General features: G+C 37.4%; 1 protein-coding gene across 1 annotated transcript in view; it reads right to left on the bottom strand.

Annotated features, from left to right (window-relative positions):
• Positions 1-18,356, bottom strand: part of STK32B (serine/threonine kinase 32B) — a 128,304-nt gene that overhangs the window by 46,761 nt on the left and 63,187 nt on the right. The window lies entirely within an intron of this gene.

The raw sequence follows: 18,356 nt of genomic DNA, 5'->3' as shown, positions 1-18,356 counted from the left end.
GCATTGCAGTTATAGTTACTGGATATATCCAGAATGGAAGGCTTGTGGTGGTCACCAAATGACAGCTAGTTCCTTTGAATAAACACTCTGGTTGCTACTACAAAGTAGCAGCCAGGACATTGCCACTTTTGATCCCCTTTAATCACACTTGGACTTCAAATATAAATCTAGAAAGGCTTGTAGCTGATGAAATCAACCATGCTTTACCCAGTTTACCTAAGGAAATATTGAAAAATGCATTGTGATATAAAACAATGTTAAGTTCTTCAAGTTACCTGATTTCATAGCATTTGAAAGAAAACAGCCAAAAAAAGAAAAGATCTTGGAAGGACTGAACAACAACAAATTAAAAAAGAGGAAACAACAATGAGATGATTGATAGATCATAGATGAGAGATGTTTAGTTAACGAAAGTGACCTGTAAGATGTGATTTGACAGGCATATCAAACATAAATAGTATGTAGATAGTCAATAGAGCTTTTCTATTTGCTATTGGAACATGAAAGAAATGTTCATATTTCATATAAATGAATTAAACAAACAAGGTTTATTTGCACAACTGGGATTAAACTCAAGTTCATTACTACAAGACATACTCGCATAAAAATGCTTAGGAGGCTTAAACAAAGCTTCAGCCATCGATGTGAGTAACAGAACCACCAGCGTGAGTTCCTCCAGCTAAGATTAATCTAACTGATTCAGGAAAGCCCTTCTACAGCAAATGCAGATGCTAGCTTCTCTTCATCTTTTTGAAATACATCAACAATTATGCCAAACGCAAGGTCTATGCTTGTTCTTAAACCTGTGAGAATTGAAAAACTAACATTGCCCATCTGTTTTATTCTGCCTTTGTATATACAGCAAACATACAATGACTACTGGCTTTGTTTCTCCCACTTAAAATTTTGTAAATTCCTGCTTTTGCCTATATTTTCTCTATCACATCAAAAGACTTTATATGCTGTTCTGTTTCCAACAAAAGGACAGCTGTTCCTTTCCAGTTCAGACTTCTTTTTAATATTATCAGAGGAGTTGTTTCAACTATAACAGTGCTGAATTGGTCTGAATTTACATATATGTAATAACCTCTAACCCTCTATTTGGTATCAGTCAGAATCCAAAGTACATTCTTTCACCTTTATGACTGATGGATTTTCATTCTTTTTCTTGCTGGCTCAGAACAGAATTTAATGTACTACCACATTTCCATTCTCCTGATCTTCTAAAATCCCACAGTAATGACTATGAGCATTTTGGTTGATAGCAGTTAACTAGCATGACTCATTAGAGGTATTTTCACTTTTTAATGATGATTGGTTTTCTCTAAACGTGGAATGTTGAGGTTTCAACTCTTCACTAAACAAGGACAATTTACAGAGAAAACTCAATTGTGTACAAACTCATGAAAGGAACTCTTAGGTGTTTAAAATATACTCCTAGCTGCTCTCATTTGAATAGACAGAAAACACATTTTTATCCAAAAGACATAAACTAGAATACAAAGAACAAGTGTAAGATAAAACAAGAGAGGTTCAGAGTGGATATAAAGAAAAACAATCACTGTGAGGACAGCCAAACAGTGGAACAGGCTGCTCAGAGAGGGTGTGCAGTCCATGTCTGACATAGCTACATAAAGCCCCGGGAAGCCTGGTCTGATCTTGCACCCTATCATGCTTTGTGCTGGAAGCTGGACTAGAAATCCCCTGAGGTTCCTTCCAACCTGAATGCTTCCTATGATCCTACATCTATAGATGAGTTCTGCAGGGAGTAAAGAGGGCTTTCTTTGCCTTATAGTCAGGCAGCAGCAACTGAATAGTTTCCTATAAACTACCTTATCCCCTTATGAACCTCTTCCAGGGGCAGTGGTAATGCCTACTGCCTGATAACAAAAGTCCGTGGGTCACAAGAGATGCTCACCTCAGTCTGGATGAGATGGACCCAAATTTGTATGTATATCATAGACTTCACTGATTTACATTTAATGGAACTCATGTCCCTGCAGAATGCTAAGACTTTTTTCCTAGAGATCACGTCTCTAAATATCTAACAATTAAATTAAAAGTACTTTACACTCTCATAAGGATACAAAAGAGACAAGATTCAAAGGCCCTTGAAGTCAAGGGAAGGTCTACACTGGCTTCAGTAGATGTTGTTTAATTCCTAACAGTTTTCCTTGTTCTCTTTTTCTCTTTAGTGCTGACAATCTAACAGTCTGTTTTATAGGATAAATCTTGAAAAAAACTAAATTGAAATGTTTAGGTAAGTCCTTCTGTTTTCTTAATTATACAGCTTATTTCTTATATTAATCTTTTTTCTCTTTATGCAGAAGTAGGCACTTGAATTTACTAGTTTTTTTTCTGACCAACGTCTTTCCCAGTTTCAAGAAATGCTCAATGATATTAAAACACAGATTTTAAAACAATGGTATTACTTTCTATCAGATGGATGGGAATTAAAGACTTCTAACTGCTAGAGACCTCTGATTGCTGGTTCACGTTACCTCACTTAGCTCTCACTACTAATCTCTGCCATGTACTGTCCTTTCATAAAAAGACCTTCAGAGCCATCTGTTCCTGCTCTAATGAATGTCATGCCATGACACGACTCTGTGAATCACTGTAATTTTGAAATTTGAAGATTTCAGTAGAATTGGAAATTAGTTGAGAACGTGTAGTGTTATATCATAATAGATCTGGGAAGAAAAAGGCGTCTTGTAGATGTTTGTTTGTATGAATCTAGATGTGCTTCCACAAAGTGCCACAAGTGCCACCAAAGCCAACAGAATATTTAAGTTCAGGTCACAATGTCTGGACATCATGATGCAGGAACAAAGAAACACTTTCTACTAAAAAAATGCCACTGGTTGTAGGTGTGGAAAGGAAATGCAGAAACAAGCAACTGAGATGCTCAAATCTCAAACTCTTGAACTTGATCTATTTAGAGTTGGACTAATTCACTGTCAGCCAGAGGCAAGTTACAGAAACACATTATTTCATGTTGCATGACTTTTGCTGAGCTGTGCTATTGATAAAGAAGAATGCACCTTTTTTAGCTGTTTCTCTCTTGAGTAGGGAGAAAACTCTTGCACAGTTGAGATTCGCTAATTCTGCTTGAAAGCAAAATAAACTGCTATTTGGCACCAGGATGTGCATGCATTAATTTATCTTCTGAGAAGCAAAGGGTGAAATAATTCACTCAATCAACTCTGCCATTTCCATATGAACTTTCTGGAGGCTGTTGCACATAGAGAAACTGCAGTGTCAAAGGGTATTGCTTACAGTGTGTTGTTCTAGTCCAAAATGTCAAAAAACTAAAATATTAATTGGTCTGTACTCTGTCCAATAAAACTTACTTATTCAGTCCTATCTCCATCGAGGAAACAAAAAATCTCAAAAATTTGCATTTCAGACTCTGAGTAAGACATGGAGACAAATTTATAGTTTTGCAGTGATTTACCAGATATAGTTTCAGAATCATCAAATACCAGTAGAAGTTTGTTCCAATTGTGTTTTTTTTTAATATGAATATGGATGTGTATAGATAGATATCAGATGTCTTAAAAATATGAACTCCTTTCCCTGCAGAAAGAGTCAGACTAACAAACATTACAACGTGTAAGGAACTATTATTTTATAGGTGTGTTTTAATTCTTGTAAGATATTTTAACTGCATGTTCATAGTACTCACCAAGGCAACTTCTAAATATAAAAGTTAATACAATCATACAGAATTCTGTGTAAAAAAAAACAGTAAATGTTTCAAGGCTTGAAAATCATTCAATAAAACTGAAAAAAACTTTGCCAAGATTCTATACTTTCAGCTTCAAATAATATATTTATCACCAAGCAGAAATATGTAGGTTTGTTATCATACAAACTGTGACAAATTACAGGTGTACTTTAAGTACCCCAAATTCAGTAGGACATGCAAAACTAAACCATTTTTTAATTGGATTTTACTAATTAATTTCTTCTGTGTTATTTTAAATCTTTATTTTCTCTGCAATTCCAGTTCCCAAGGCTTAAATGCAGAAAAGAATGAATGAATAAATAAATAAATAAATATCCATAACTGCTTCCAACTAATTATCTGGTAGCACCCATTCATATGCTGCTAATCAGAATTCTACCACCATTTCCCATTATCACACTCTAGAACTTATTCCTTCTGTTTGGAAACAAGACCATTTTCTATTGCCTATACAAGGTATAGTTGCTGTAGTAATCACACAATAAGTGTAAAAACTCACTAGTGAAAGTCTCTGAGGTCCCTGTCTTTCCCAATGAACTTCTAAAGAGAGAATGGACACCCAGCTCCAGATTTTGGATTGTCATATCTATGGAAACAAGTTACTTTGATGCCAAGTGTTCTGGTGCCAATCATTCCTTTTTGGCTTAGTTCCCTATTTTAGCAGGTGTCCATGAAGAACTTAAATTTTCTTATCACTTGTAATAGCCATTTTTGTATAGCTCTGAAAATAAAGCTAGTAAGGAAGCAACCCAAATATACTACTTTACAAATGTTTCAACTGGAACAACCTTGTTATTTTCCAATTCTATTTCCATTTGGAAAATACAATTAAGAAAATATGTTCAATTCTCTACTTGTAGGTGGCAGTAATGAAATCTTCATTTGTCTGGATAGCCAGTGGTCTTTGGGAACACTGTCAAGCATGGATTAAGGAAATACTTGCAATACATATTGTTATTACAGGTTGAAGATAACAGGCTTTTTAAGAACAGGAACTGTATACTGAGCCTTTCACTTTCCTGGGTACATACAGACAGATAAGTCTTCTTTGACCAGGTTTAGCTCCTAAATTTGCATAGATGCCAGATTAAAATAGAAATATTTATTACAGAACATTTTGTTATATTGTTCCTCCTGAAGATCCCGTATGATTTTATCTGCAGTTGCAAGGAGAATAGATGAAGATTCTAATATGCTATAAAGATTGTAATGATTTGACAAAAGAAATACATGAACCTGTACTGTGTATGGCTTATGTTGCATTGTATACTATTTAAGAATTGTACCACGGTGGCTGTATAAACTGAGCCTTTGCATTACACAACCCACTCTGTGATACCTAGGATTCCTCTTGTGGATACAGAGGTTTTTTCTAAGTGAGCATTATCCATCCCAAATAACTTGCAGGCAATTCGGTTGTTAGCTTTCATTTTCCCCGAAGGACTTGAAGTAATGACAAAAATGCCCCTTCCTTTACTACAACATTTTCTAGAGCTAATGCTGGATGTGCCTTGTGTCTAGAGTACTTGAGAGTGCTCTCTTAGAGGAACCTTTAACAATAGTCAACACTGGATTGATGCCAAAACATCAATTGTTTCAATACAAAACCTTTTCAGTCAAATCTCCAGTGCACACGGAGGAGTCATGAAAGATAACCGTGTAGAAATAATTTGTTTATATGTTCACCAAAATGACTCTTTTCTGTGTTGTAGCTTCACGTATTATTGAGACATCCTGTGCATAAGAGTACAAGGGTCATACCTCTAAATGTGAATCAGCTTTCAAGAGCGGGTGACATCTCTGATTACTAAGGAAAATGCACTACTTATTAGAGTCTAACTGGAGAGTGGTGTTCAGAAAGAATTATCTGGTCCAGCAGAAAAAATATATACATTGCAATGGGGATTCTTCTTTCTTCAGAGATACCACACGAGAGCTGTTGACCAGGAGTAAGGAGGAGAATATGCTCAGCTTGCACTTTGCAAGCAGTAGCACAAATATCAGTCTCCTAGCAGTAAAAGCACAAGCCCTCTTCCAATTTACACAGGCAGAAAACCACAGTAAACATCTATATATAAATGTTTGTCAGAAACTTGCTGGAACAACATTATACACAAAAATAATACCACATTTTTTAATTGTTTCCTTCATGCATACCTAAGTGCAATGCAGACTACACAGGTTACAGCCAACATGGCTGGTAATTAAGGTATGGTATATCACACTGGACTTCATGTGCAGGACAAGGAAAATCCTAATGTTTCAGGTATTCAGTAAGTGCCTGGGCAGTCATCTCTTTAATGCAGCAGGGGAGCATCCCATCATGCACATTGTCTGCTGCTCTGAGTTTCACCAGTACAATTTATCAGGGAGAAGAGAAGGGCTGTAGAACAGCAAGCAGAAAATAATCATATATCTGCAAGTGATGCTGTCTTGTTCTTTCTAATCTGAAACTCAAAATGCTAGCATGAATTTCAGGTTTCCCATCACCCTCACTATCATCATCATTTCCTGCTGGGCTGTGCTTGTGACACAAGTATTTGGTCCTTTATTTATCAAATTGACCATCTCAGGCTCCATGATACATGCAACAAGGAGATACACAGAGAGGAGTCTAAATACATTCCACATTCAAGTGAGCTCTGACATCTTTTGGATGCTTCCCATTCTGAGTGGTTTTACAGATCTAATGCATGTAAAAGTGAGCTGAAATAGCACAGGCTGAAAAGTGCCTGAAAAGAAAATCCTATTCAGTAAAAGATTAAAAAACCTGAGCTGCTGCTACCTGAACTTGCAGGTCTTCTTGTGAAATACACAAAGAGATGTATTAATTCTACAAAGTAGAAGGCTAAATACCTGATTTTGTGCTGCATTTCATCCCTCCAAACAATCTAATATTTCAAACACAAGTTTTGTGACACTTTTCTACCTCTAGCATAACCTATCCAAGGTGTTTATATAATAAATTACTTCTGAGAATAGCTTTGGATGCTTCTAAGAATGAACACTTTAAAAGAAACTCCCACAACAATAAATATGCATATTCTTGAAGATTGTTGTTTAGAGTATATGGGACTAGACAGGATACAGATGACCAAATACACCACCTTCTTAAGAAGACTTTCTATTCTAAGGTCAACTCTACTATAGATAATAATTCCAAGACTTCTTGATTGATCTGGATAAGGAACAAAAGATTTGCAATATTACTTGAGTTCAGAGGCAGTAGTAACCTCATCATAGTTAAGATCACTAAGCAAGAATACTGCGATGTGAAGCTGGTTTTAGACAAAACTCTGCAGATAAACTGTCGTTACAGTAATGCTTAGTAGTGAAATTATTATAAGGGTTATTCTTGCCACTTATTCAACAGAAAATTGAAATTGAGTGTAACTCAAATTAAGATAGTTGCATTAGGTACTATTATTAAGTAGGTGGCTACATTTCCATTTTTTAGTGAATGGATGTCTAGACAATGCAATCACTGGAGTGTAAAGATTCAGATGACTAAATATCTATTTTTGGATGAGCTGAGTATCTTTTTAGATTCTGTTGGCTGTGTTGAATTAGGTATCCACTTGCTTAGACAGCTAATTTAAATATAGATTCCTGCATTTAGATCTTGGTGAACTATGGAATAAGTTTTTAAAAACATAAGAAACATCTAGCATGCAGCACAGGATTATGAAAACAACTAGGGATGTTCTTGAGTCAAATTATTATAACATGTTATCACAGAAGCACAGGCAGGTACTTAAGCCCCTTGCAGGAGTCACGCTTCTGGCACTCATTGTCTCGTTTGACGTCATCTCACACCACGAAGAATGCAATCCTTCACACATCATGAATTGAGCCATAGTTAAAATAGTATGTATGGTTAAGAATTTTCTTTCCCAATGCCATCAAATAAAACATCCTCACCATTTGTGGGATGAAAAAGTCTGAGGCTCTTCATGGTCTCCTCTCAGGATGTGGGTAATAGAGGGATGTCTGAGGAAGGAGCCTGCATGTTCCTCACTCCCTTCCAGATTGGTGTCCATCACAAGCCCAGCCATCTGTGGCATATGGGGCACCTGGCACTGCCACACAGAACTGCTCTTAAACAGCTGGACCCATATTTCATCAGGATGAAATCCTGTCTGACAGAAGGAAACTGGTAATCCAGAATTTATTTGGAGGGAAGAGTAGGCAGTGACTGAACACCACCATTCTCCTCAATAACTAAAGAGTTATACCAGCTTGATGCATGTGTTCAAAAATCTAGACAAGGCATAATAACTCAATTCCTCAGTTTTAGATCTCCTATTCTATAACTTTTTGACACTCTTTATTCCAAATCCAAATGTTAAATAATAAAGATTGAATGAAAGAGTATCGACTGGAAATAAACGTCCTTGCCTACATGCTCATAATTCTTAATTTCAGCAGTGGGGGTACTCTGGGACTCAGGGAAATAAGCCAGTACATTAATTAGTGTTCAACTCTCCATACATGTGTAAGTGCATGTGTATGCATCAGTGTCTGTCCGTAGAGAATTTCTGTGGCTGAGAATTGGTTTGCAGATGAGAGTTGAAGAATCCCCATCAAGGGAAAATTCTGCAGAAACTCAAGTCTCTGCAAATTTAAAGGCAGAACTCTAGATAACTAATACATTTAATTAGCATGAAAGCTGAGAAGCACAGCTTTCCGGCAATAGATTTTCACCTCAGCATGTCTTGCTAAGAGACTACATTACTAACTGTTATTGATTATTAACAGTAAGTCAATTATTGTTTATCAAAATGAATTCAAAGTGGACCTCCAAAACACATTGAGTAGACATAATTTCCCCCTCTACTCAGCTCTTGTGTGGCCCCATGGGGAGTACTGCATCTAGGCCTGGGGGCCCCAGCACAAGAAAGATGTGGAGCTCTTGGAACAGGTCCAGAGGAGGGCCACCAAGATGATCAGAGGGCTGGAGCACCTCTCCTATGAAGAAAGGTTGAGGGAATTGCGCTTGTTTAGCTTGGAGAACAGAAGGCTCCAGGGAGACCTCATTGTGGCCTTCCAATACTTGAAGGGAGCATATAAACAGGAGAGGGAACAACTGTTTACGTGGGTGGATAGTGATAGGACAAGGGGGAATGGTTTTAAACTAAGACAGGGGAGGTTTAGGTTAGATGTTAGGAGGAAGTTTTTCACTCAGAGGGTGGTGACGCACTGGAACAGGTTGTCCAAGGAGGTTGTGGATGCCCCGTCCCTGGAGGCATTCAAGGCCAGGCTGGATGTGGCTCTGGGCAGCCTGGTCTAGTGGTTGGCGATCCTGCACTCAGCAGGGGGGTTGAAACTAGATGTGTTTTCCCTAGTGCGTTTCCCTTGCCCACGCACTACTCCATGCTCTGCATTCCCCAGTTTCCTCTTCAGCCCTCCCAGATCCTCTCTGGCCATCTCCACATTTAACGAAGGAATTTCCATCAATATATACCACTTTTATCTACTGTTTGAGTAGACACTCCCACATTGCTTTTTTCTGCTGAAAATCGGCAGAGAAATGTGCTTCTCCTATCCCTTCCCTGGTTATTCCCCAGCAACTTCCCCAAGTTCTTGAACAGGGACATGATATCCTTTTTCTTCTTGGCACACACAGGTCCATCTTTTACCTTCAATTTTGTTTTTCCTTGCTAGTGTCTCTCTGAGGAGTAGGTAGTTGAAACCTCGGCCATTTTTACTGTGAACTCGGGGGCCAGATGGCCAGAGCTTAAAACAAAACTGTCTGACTAGTTTGCTTTTCTTACACTGTTAAAAATCGATATCTCATCCTCTGTTAGTTTTCTTGTACTGATATATATATATTTTTATCATTCATGAGGCTTTTTATCATTCCAGTTGCATGGCGCATCGTTTGACTTTGAATGATAACAACTACAGAGAAAGATGAGACTTTGAGTAGTGCTGGTTTGTACTAAAAATTAACAGGGTTATAGACCTGAATAAAACCAGAGAAAAAATTGCTTTAAACCACAAACTATTCATAATCTGAGCTAAACCTAGGAGGGGAATAGAGACAGTATCTGTGTATAGGAATAGGGGACACAGTTCTATTACAAGAAACTCATATTTACCTTCCAAAGTGTCTGTTTTCAGATTTATACTGCCAAGACAAAAAAAAAGTGTGAAATATGCAGTATAACTGAAATAAACTGAGAGAGTGTAACATGATAAAATGTAGAATAGTCACTGTGAACGAAGAAAAGGAGAAGCTGAAGTTTTGTATTACTTTTATCATTAGACTAGAGAGCAACTCCTTATCCTGCATCCAGAACAGTGCCAAAGTTTCATGTGCATACCAAGATGAAGAAATTAATGAGTGAACAAAGAGGATATAGAGATGTTTGAAAATAATTTCTAGAGAATTGCCTTGAGGAGCACCCATTAAGTATGTTGAGAATAAATGCAAAACAAAAAAGTCAAGAAGGGAAGCAGAACTAAACACTTGGCAATCTGTATCTTAATTATAGGCCTTGCCTACCAGTTGTTTCAAAATGTGATACTTGTTAGAGATTAGCTGATCAGTGTTATAACTTCCCCTCTTTCTCATCCCTCCACGTAGCTGTTAAGTTAAAAAAATGTGCAATTCAGCTGGAATATCAAAGGTGTGCTGAATGAATTTCTAAGGGAAGAAGGAAGCTTAAATTGGCAATATCCTTTAAAGAAATGTCTTCTATTGCATCACAAATAATCTTCTCAGTTCCTGAGATGTGAATACTGCACTCATGAAGAATTAATGTAAATGTGCACTTTTTGCCATTTGCACTTTTTGTCATTTTGCCATATATTAAATTGTAGCTTACACTATAAGGAAATCTCCAAGGGAATGAAAGAACACTCTATGTACGTATTGCTTATTCAAGCTGAAGAAATGATGCAGCCATTCAAGTCAGAATAGCAGAAAGAAGCAATCATCCACCTTTTTCTGTTGGTTCGTACTTTGCTCAGCCTGAAGTTTACAGCCTTCTTTTTCCATATTCCCACTCTCCTTCTAAATAGTTTAATTAAAGATTTTATATTTCTTCTCTAGATACGGATAAAAAAGCCTCAAGCACACTGCATACAAATCTGCCGTTGTCATGGACAGAATGTACCTCTGTACAACAGTGATGTCATGAAATTTCCAAGACACTTAGCAAACATCAATATGCTATCAACAGAGTGACCCTTGCTAGTACACAGGAGTTGCAAGTAGATGTCTCTACTAAAATCACTTCAGAAAATAGCAATATCTTAAAGCAGAAAACTAGCATAAACCAGATAATATTTGTGGATGGAGACCTGAGATAATCATGAATATAGAGCTCTGCTTCAATTCTATCAGCATCTCCTACTTCAGCATAAAAATTGTAATACTGTGGAGAGAAGGAAGGAACGAAGGAAGGAAGGAAACCATTTAACTTCATTATCCATGAATAGGATGATAAATAGTGGGTATGAAGAACATGTACAGTATCTTAACGCATACCATATGTCCTGCTGAATTCTAAGTATAAAAATTCTCTTATTTAAAGTTAGTTTAATGTGAAACCAACTGTTAATGAAACCCAGAAAGAGAGGAAAAACAGTAACACAGGCAGGTGATGGCAGCTGGTTTAGAAGAGTGTACACTCTTCAGAAACTAGAAACTAGAAACAATTCATAGGAAAGTCATAATCCCAGAACTAACATGAAAGTAAGTTTCGTGAAAGTCCTCTAGCAGACAGACATATATGAAAAAGCCAGCACAATAATACACTCCCTGGCACAGTGACTGACAAATAGGAAATGCAGAGCGTGGAATTGGCTAACTGTTGGTTGATGTTTAAATGGACTTTATAGGTTCCCTCTGAGCACACTCCACAGAAAATTTGTGCTGTGCCCAGGGTAGCAGTGGACCTGCTGATGTCTCTGGAATATCTGGCTATCACACTTAACTACAGCAGCAAGCTTTATGGCAAGGAAATTCCCCGGCAGCTTTTTATTGTCCATTAGTGTTTGTACCTCCTGACATGACAGAGAATCCAAATTTGCCTGGCCCTCTATTACTGTACACCCTTAGAGGTGAAACTACTTCAGAATGAAAAATTCAGTGGGACTGAATTCTGCTGGTGTAAAAGCTTTTCAGTGCTGTCCATAACTGGCTGTTTATCACTAATTACTACTTATGGCTCTGCTTCTTTCCAGTGGTTTCTGGTTCACTGGCTGCCTCAAAACTGTAAGAAACGATCTGTTACTCTTCTGAGTCACCCGAAAAAAACATTTAGTGGGTCTCTTTCACTCACTTAATGCTGTCTTGTGGACCTAAAAGTTTTCCTTCATACTTAGCTATGAGCAACATAAAGGGCTGATTCCCCCTGTGGACTCTTTCTCCAAAGGAGCTGGGTTTTCCAGCAGTCAGTCCAAAGTTATAACTAATAGGAGCAAATCAGATGTGCAGGAGTTCATAATACTCTAGTAATGGCATTGGGATTTTAGAATTAAAAAAAAAAAAGATTATTTGTGTCTATTGTATTTGTTGCAGATCAATGGCAGTAAGGTGATGTGAGAAAGGATTCAGAAAAACATTAAATATTTGAAAAATTAGAATTGAGATAAAATTATTTGAAATTATTTTTTAATTTATTTATAGAAGAATTAGTAGAATGATACTCAGCATTAATATGTAGGTTTCTCTGAAAATAATGCCTCCAATTTATTTCCATGGAAACTACAACAGACGTAAAGAGCACAATGACACTATTTGATAGAGCAAATGATAGAGCAAATTCTCAACTGCAAAACACTATTTTTCAGCATAGTCACCATTATTAGCTGTGCATTTTTGCCAGCAATGGACAAGAGTCTGCATGCTGTGCTCATAAAAATCTGCACCACTGGAGACGACACACTGTCACTATCACCACTGCTGAAATGCATCACCCACCATCTCACTATGCTCACATTCACTATTAGGTCTCCATAAACATTCAGCAAGCATTGCTGAATGTCACTGAGTCTCATTTTATTCACACAGAGGAATTCAATGACACACCTTTGCTTCATCTGCACTTCCATGTCAGACACCATTTTGTCAGACTGCCCTTTGCTGCCATCAGTCACATGGCAACAAAATGTAATGGAATATTGGTGGGAAGGTTCAACTTCCACTGCTATACCACCAACATCTGCCTCTGACAGAGAGTGCCAATAAAATAACAGGCATTACTTTCAGATCAGCCCTCTTACATAACTTTTTCCTCTAGATCTGGTAGTACATCATATCTGCACTTATTTGTGTTTGTGTCTAAGAAGATAAACAAGTAAAAAAACAATTAAAGTGACAGGTTTTTTAATGAAGAACACTTATTCTGTCAATCTCCCTACAGCACAAACAAACAGCTAGGATGAGGTCACTTTAGACTGCCTTTCCCACTGGAAATTTGTTACCTAATGATAATTGGCCAGGTTCAATCTGTGGTTCAGATCTTCCCTCTTCTAACTTTGATCAGACATCTAAATTTTAAATGATGTGAGGCTTATGAGAAGAGTTTTCATTGACTAAACAAAATATTTCATGTTAGTACATTGTTACAACTTCTTAGTAATGAGAAGAAGGATGAAAGAAAGGATGAAGAGTCAACTCCATATATTCACTTCAAAACTGAAAGGAACTAAACAGTCCTCTATTGACTGCAGGGTGGATGTCTTAGAAATGGGGTATGAAAAGAGAGAAAGCATGGTGGATGTCTTCTGGTATTTTCCCTGAGTGATGAATGTGGAGCACTCTATGTCCACAATAGAGAAGTACATCAGTGCCAGTGGTAAGACTGGATCATTTGGCGGGGCACCATGCATCTCAACACATTCCTTGTGTTCATTTATATACAGGCGTTTTTACTTCATTAGTCATCTAGTCTCTGGATATTGAAATCTCAGCATGTTTTCAAATCAACTTCATTTGTTTGCATTATGCCGTCTCATCTATCCAGTATTTTTCCTTTTACTCTTGCCAAACAAGTAACATAAATTTGTTCTCATAGGTAAAGAGCTCCATTCTAAAGTTGAAAGGCTTGTTCTTTGCTTATTCATATCTGGTGATATCTAACTCTTTTTTAATGACTCAACTAAAATTCAAATACCTTTTGTGCACAGAATTTGTAAACGTCTTTCTTTTTGATCAGTGCTGGTTCATAAGCATCCAGCAGATTTTCTGTGCTTTGTATTTGTATGGCATAATTTTAGCTGGTTTTGATATATTTTCTAATTTGCTTCTCTTACATAACTTACTGTGCAATTTCTGCAATTTGTCCTTGAAAATAATGTGGGCTTGCACTTGTTTAAAGAACATAATACAAACAAATGGAAGAGACTTGGGGAAACAGATGAAGAAAATTCAATGAACAGACCTCTTGGATTGTCATGATCCTTGGGAATATGTATGAATAATAGTCACAGTATGGTTGTTTTGTTTTTTTCCAATTTATCTACTTCAGAATCTATTGCTTATTCTTCTTAATCTGCACATTCTTACCAGCAAAAAAAAAAAAAAAAAAAAACAAATATGAGCTGAAAATTGTCATGATCCTTGGGAATATGTATGAATAATAGTCACAGTATGGTTGTTTTGTTTTTTTCCAATTTATCTACTTCAGAATCTATTGCTTATTCTTCTTAATCTGCACATTCTTACCAGCAAAAAAAAAAAAAAAAGACCACAAATATGAGCTGAAATTTGTAAGAAACTGTGTCCTCTTAACTTGTCCTAGTAAACCCCAGGTTGGCTCCATTCTATCTGTCTGTGAAACCTTTAAAAATCAGCAAAGCAAGAAGTCTCTGTTTTCAAATAATTTTCAAAGCTTATTTACTGCTTCCATCCAAATCAGACAGTGTTATGAAAGGAACATTTAAAATAAGAGTTTGTTCTTCTGGAGAGTAGACTCGCAAGTGAAAGACTACACTATTAAAGAGAGAGGCTTTAATCACTTGGTTGTACTACCTTATTTCACCAGACTGCTGGACACCTTGAAGGACTCACTGGTGATGAACATGAATTTCCTACACTGTAACACAGCCTAGTAGTGTTGCACAGGCAGTACATCTGGTCTAGCAGAACTCCCTTGCTCTACAGTGGGACACTTGGTAGAGTGACATGTAATCCTCCATTTGTCACCATTTTCCATGTGTTAATTTCTGCCCTCTCTGAGCTGCTGCTAAGGGCTTTTCAGGGCTTGACTGGCTTCTGGTGGTAGAACTTGTGGGGATGGAAGACAGAGCGGTGATCACAGGAACCTCAGAGCACAGACTACTACCCGAAGCAATTCCGTGCTTCAAACAAAGATTTAGTTGTCTAATTATGTATATAAACACACAAATTATTTTACATTTTTAAAAAAATACTGAAATAAAAAAAAACCCTAGGTATGCAGACCAAACATAGTGTCCAGTATGTTAAAATCATGCTGGAAGGTTACTGCAATTGCTTTTCCAGACATTTGCCACAGCCGGCCTCCTTTCTGACCAAATGAAACTAAGGGAACCAAACACGGATGGAAAGTTGTAAGGGCAATGCAGTTAACACTTGCTCACATGGAAAGAGAAAACCTGATGTGATCAGTATGAGTGCCTTACTTGGGCAGCAGCCACTGTGGTGCTCTGAGCCAAGGCTCTGGCTGCAAGAGCATCCTGGGAGAGACAACTGCTGCTGGTGGAAGAAATAACTGAATGGAAACATGCAGCCTACTTCAGTAAGGAAGCAGGTGGTTTTATTGAAATATATGAACAGAAAATGTGAAAAGAGGAGGTTGAGTTACTCATGTCTGAAATAAGTTCATTCAGCCTTTGTTAGGAAAACTTCTGTCCAATATATTATTCACTGATACTATACAGGCAGCATGGGAAAGTATGCATTCAGACATTCAGTCCTGAAACTTGATGTCAGCTCATGCAGTGTGCCAGATTTGATCCAACATTTTAGAGCAAGTGAGACTATGTGAATTGTCAGAAGCCACTGTGTGTGTACTGGATCCAAGGGTCCATAAGAAACACTCTTCATCCAGATTTTAAATAATTGGTTTTGAATTTCAAAAATGTGAAAAAAAACATCATTCTAGCAAGGCTGTGGGGAAATATAGGTTTGTGATGTAGCTTTTACCAGTGACTAACAGAGATATCTCAATATTAATTTAGCTGTTGTTTAAGTGAAAAAGTTGCCCAGAATAATCTTCATATCATAACTTGAAATTTATCTCATTCTTTCTTTCAAAGTGCTTATACTTCCAGCTGAACATCTATGTAATTACAAACATTTACAATAGAGCTGCAAGTGAGAGACACACAGTACAGCATTCTCTACTGTAACATAAAAAACAAAACCATGTTTGGAGGATTTTATGCGGCAAATATGGATTTGTATACAAATAAACAATTAATTAAACAGCAATTTCATTAAAAAAACAAAATAGTGATAGTTTTTACACAATTAATATATAAAGTTATTTCTGCAGAAACAATATTTGTATTCCTGAAATGACTGCCACATTCAAAATACATGTAACTAATCACCTCAGCAAATGCAGAGGTATTGCACATTAGCTCTGAAGGGAATTGGCATAGTACCAACCTAGACACTCATATATCTATTCACACATGCCTTATAGTTCCTGCCTCCCTTGCTTCCTCCTCCTTTTCTAGTAAATTCCTGGGGCTCCAAGCTAATCCTTAAAAATACCTTCTGTCACTTTTCCGGATGCAATAGTAATGGAAACCTGTACACATTTCACACACATCTGTAAATATTGAGAAATTCAGTTCCTGACTCACACATCATATATTCAGCTCTTTGTAATGCCATGATTTGAAAATCCACCTACCCAGACTGATGAATCACTTAAGCACTCTGTGTAGCACAGACAAAATTTAGTAGTGGTCTCTCTCAATGACTCTGTGACTCACTAACTTTTTTTTTTTTTCTGTTGCTACCAACATGCTCATTTAAAAGTGAAAGATCCAATTCTGTTTTACAGGTTAACATGTGAATGCTGGCTAGGACTTTGTCATAATGACAGTGCTGAGGTCTGCTTCCACTGAGGATAACTAACAGCCAGCTCATTGATTTAATCTGACTGAGACTGGGTGTTTGCAGCAGTAAAGCAACGGCAACATGTTTCCACTCTGCCGTACTGCTTGCTCAGCTCCTTAGCCAACTGAAATCAGAGGTGCCACTCCTGCTGGAGAGCTTTGTGGCAGCTGAATGCCTGCCATAGCTGAGGCCAGGAGAACAGCAGCACATGATGGGATATTCCTGAGGAAATAATTCCTTCACTGATACGTGGATCATCTGAGGTTTTCCAGGACTTGGTGGGAAGGTGAGAGCCAAAATGCTCCTTGTGCCGTAGTTGGATGGTTTGGGCAGCAAGTAGTGAAGTACAAGAGCAGGTCTCAGTTTCTCCCCAGTAGCACAGTGGGATGGGAGAGCCAGATCCTTCACATCCTGAACAACAGTCCGAACACATTAGCCAGTGAGAACCACCACACGGTATGAATCAGGTATTTTAATGTGTCTCATTTTGTAAAAATTGCCAGCGTAGAGTGAAAGCAAAAATTTATCTCTGTAACTTGCCACCAAATGGAGCCCACAGCCAGTTCCAGCTGGGATCCCCACTCCTTCCACCTGCCTGGGTGCAAATCAACAGCTAGTTTTGAAGTCAGTGATGTTACACTGCACTACAATAAGTGCAAAACAGAAAATTCAGTAAAATTGTTTATCAGCCATGATAAATTAATGCAGAAAAGAACAGAACTGTCTTGCCCAGTTCCACAGCTGGACCATAGCAATGCATGCCCTGTCAGAAAAAAAAGCTACAAACAGACACACTGACTTAAATTCAGCCCTTCATTCTCTCAACTCACAGGCTTGTAATAAAGTAAAAGTTTTAATTACAAAGTAGATTCTCTCATTAATGTTTTGACAGGCTATCTACATAAAATGTCTCATTAAAATGAAGGTGAGAAAAACGCTCATCAATTTGTTTTTCACCAAGAACATTCTTCAAGTCATAGAAAAAAAAGGTCAACTGAAATTCTGAGCCCAACTTTTAAATTATTCACTAGTAGAGGAAATTGTGTGTGGAATACATACAAATGCACAAAAATGCTTGCAAAATTTGTAGGCATTTTAATTTCAAGCAAAACAATTTTTGCAATGTTTTCTTGGATTTTGTTCTGTATAGTTTTTTTTTATACAGGCCACATCTACCACTGTACCTCAGATTAGAGAAATTTTGTACTGACGCTCCCTCTTCAAAAGTCAGATCACACTTTTTATTAGCTCTTTATTACAAAATCATGAGGCAGCTCTGGTAGGCAGACAGGATGAAGAATATTGATTAAAGCATTTGAAGAAATTTGTTCGTACTTGTCACTGAAAGATCTATGGCACAGTTTAGTTCAGCTGGCTCTCTGAATCTCACATCCAGCTTTGGCAATGCACAAAATTAATAATTTTTCTATTTTAGCCAGTGTAAGCCAAGGAGAAATATACTGAATTTAGCATAAAAAGAATAAAATAGAGGATCCGGCCCATCATTTTATAATTTCACAGTTGCTGTGCTAACATAGA

The sequence above is a fragment of the Numida meleagris genome, chromosome 4 (genome assembly GCF_002078875.1).
Source record: "Numida meleagris isolate 19003 breed g44 Domestic line chromosome 4, NumMel1.0, whole genome shotgun sequence".
Lineage (NCBI taxonomy): Eukaryota > Metazoa > Chordata > Aves > Galliformes > Numididae > Numida > Numida meleagris.
The sequence above is the reverse complement of the archived record's forward strand: the minus strand, read 5'-3'. Positions and strand labels throughout refer to the sequence as shown.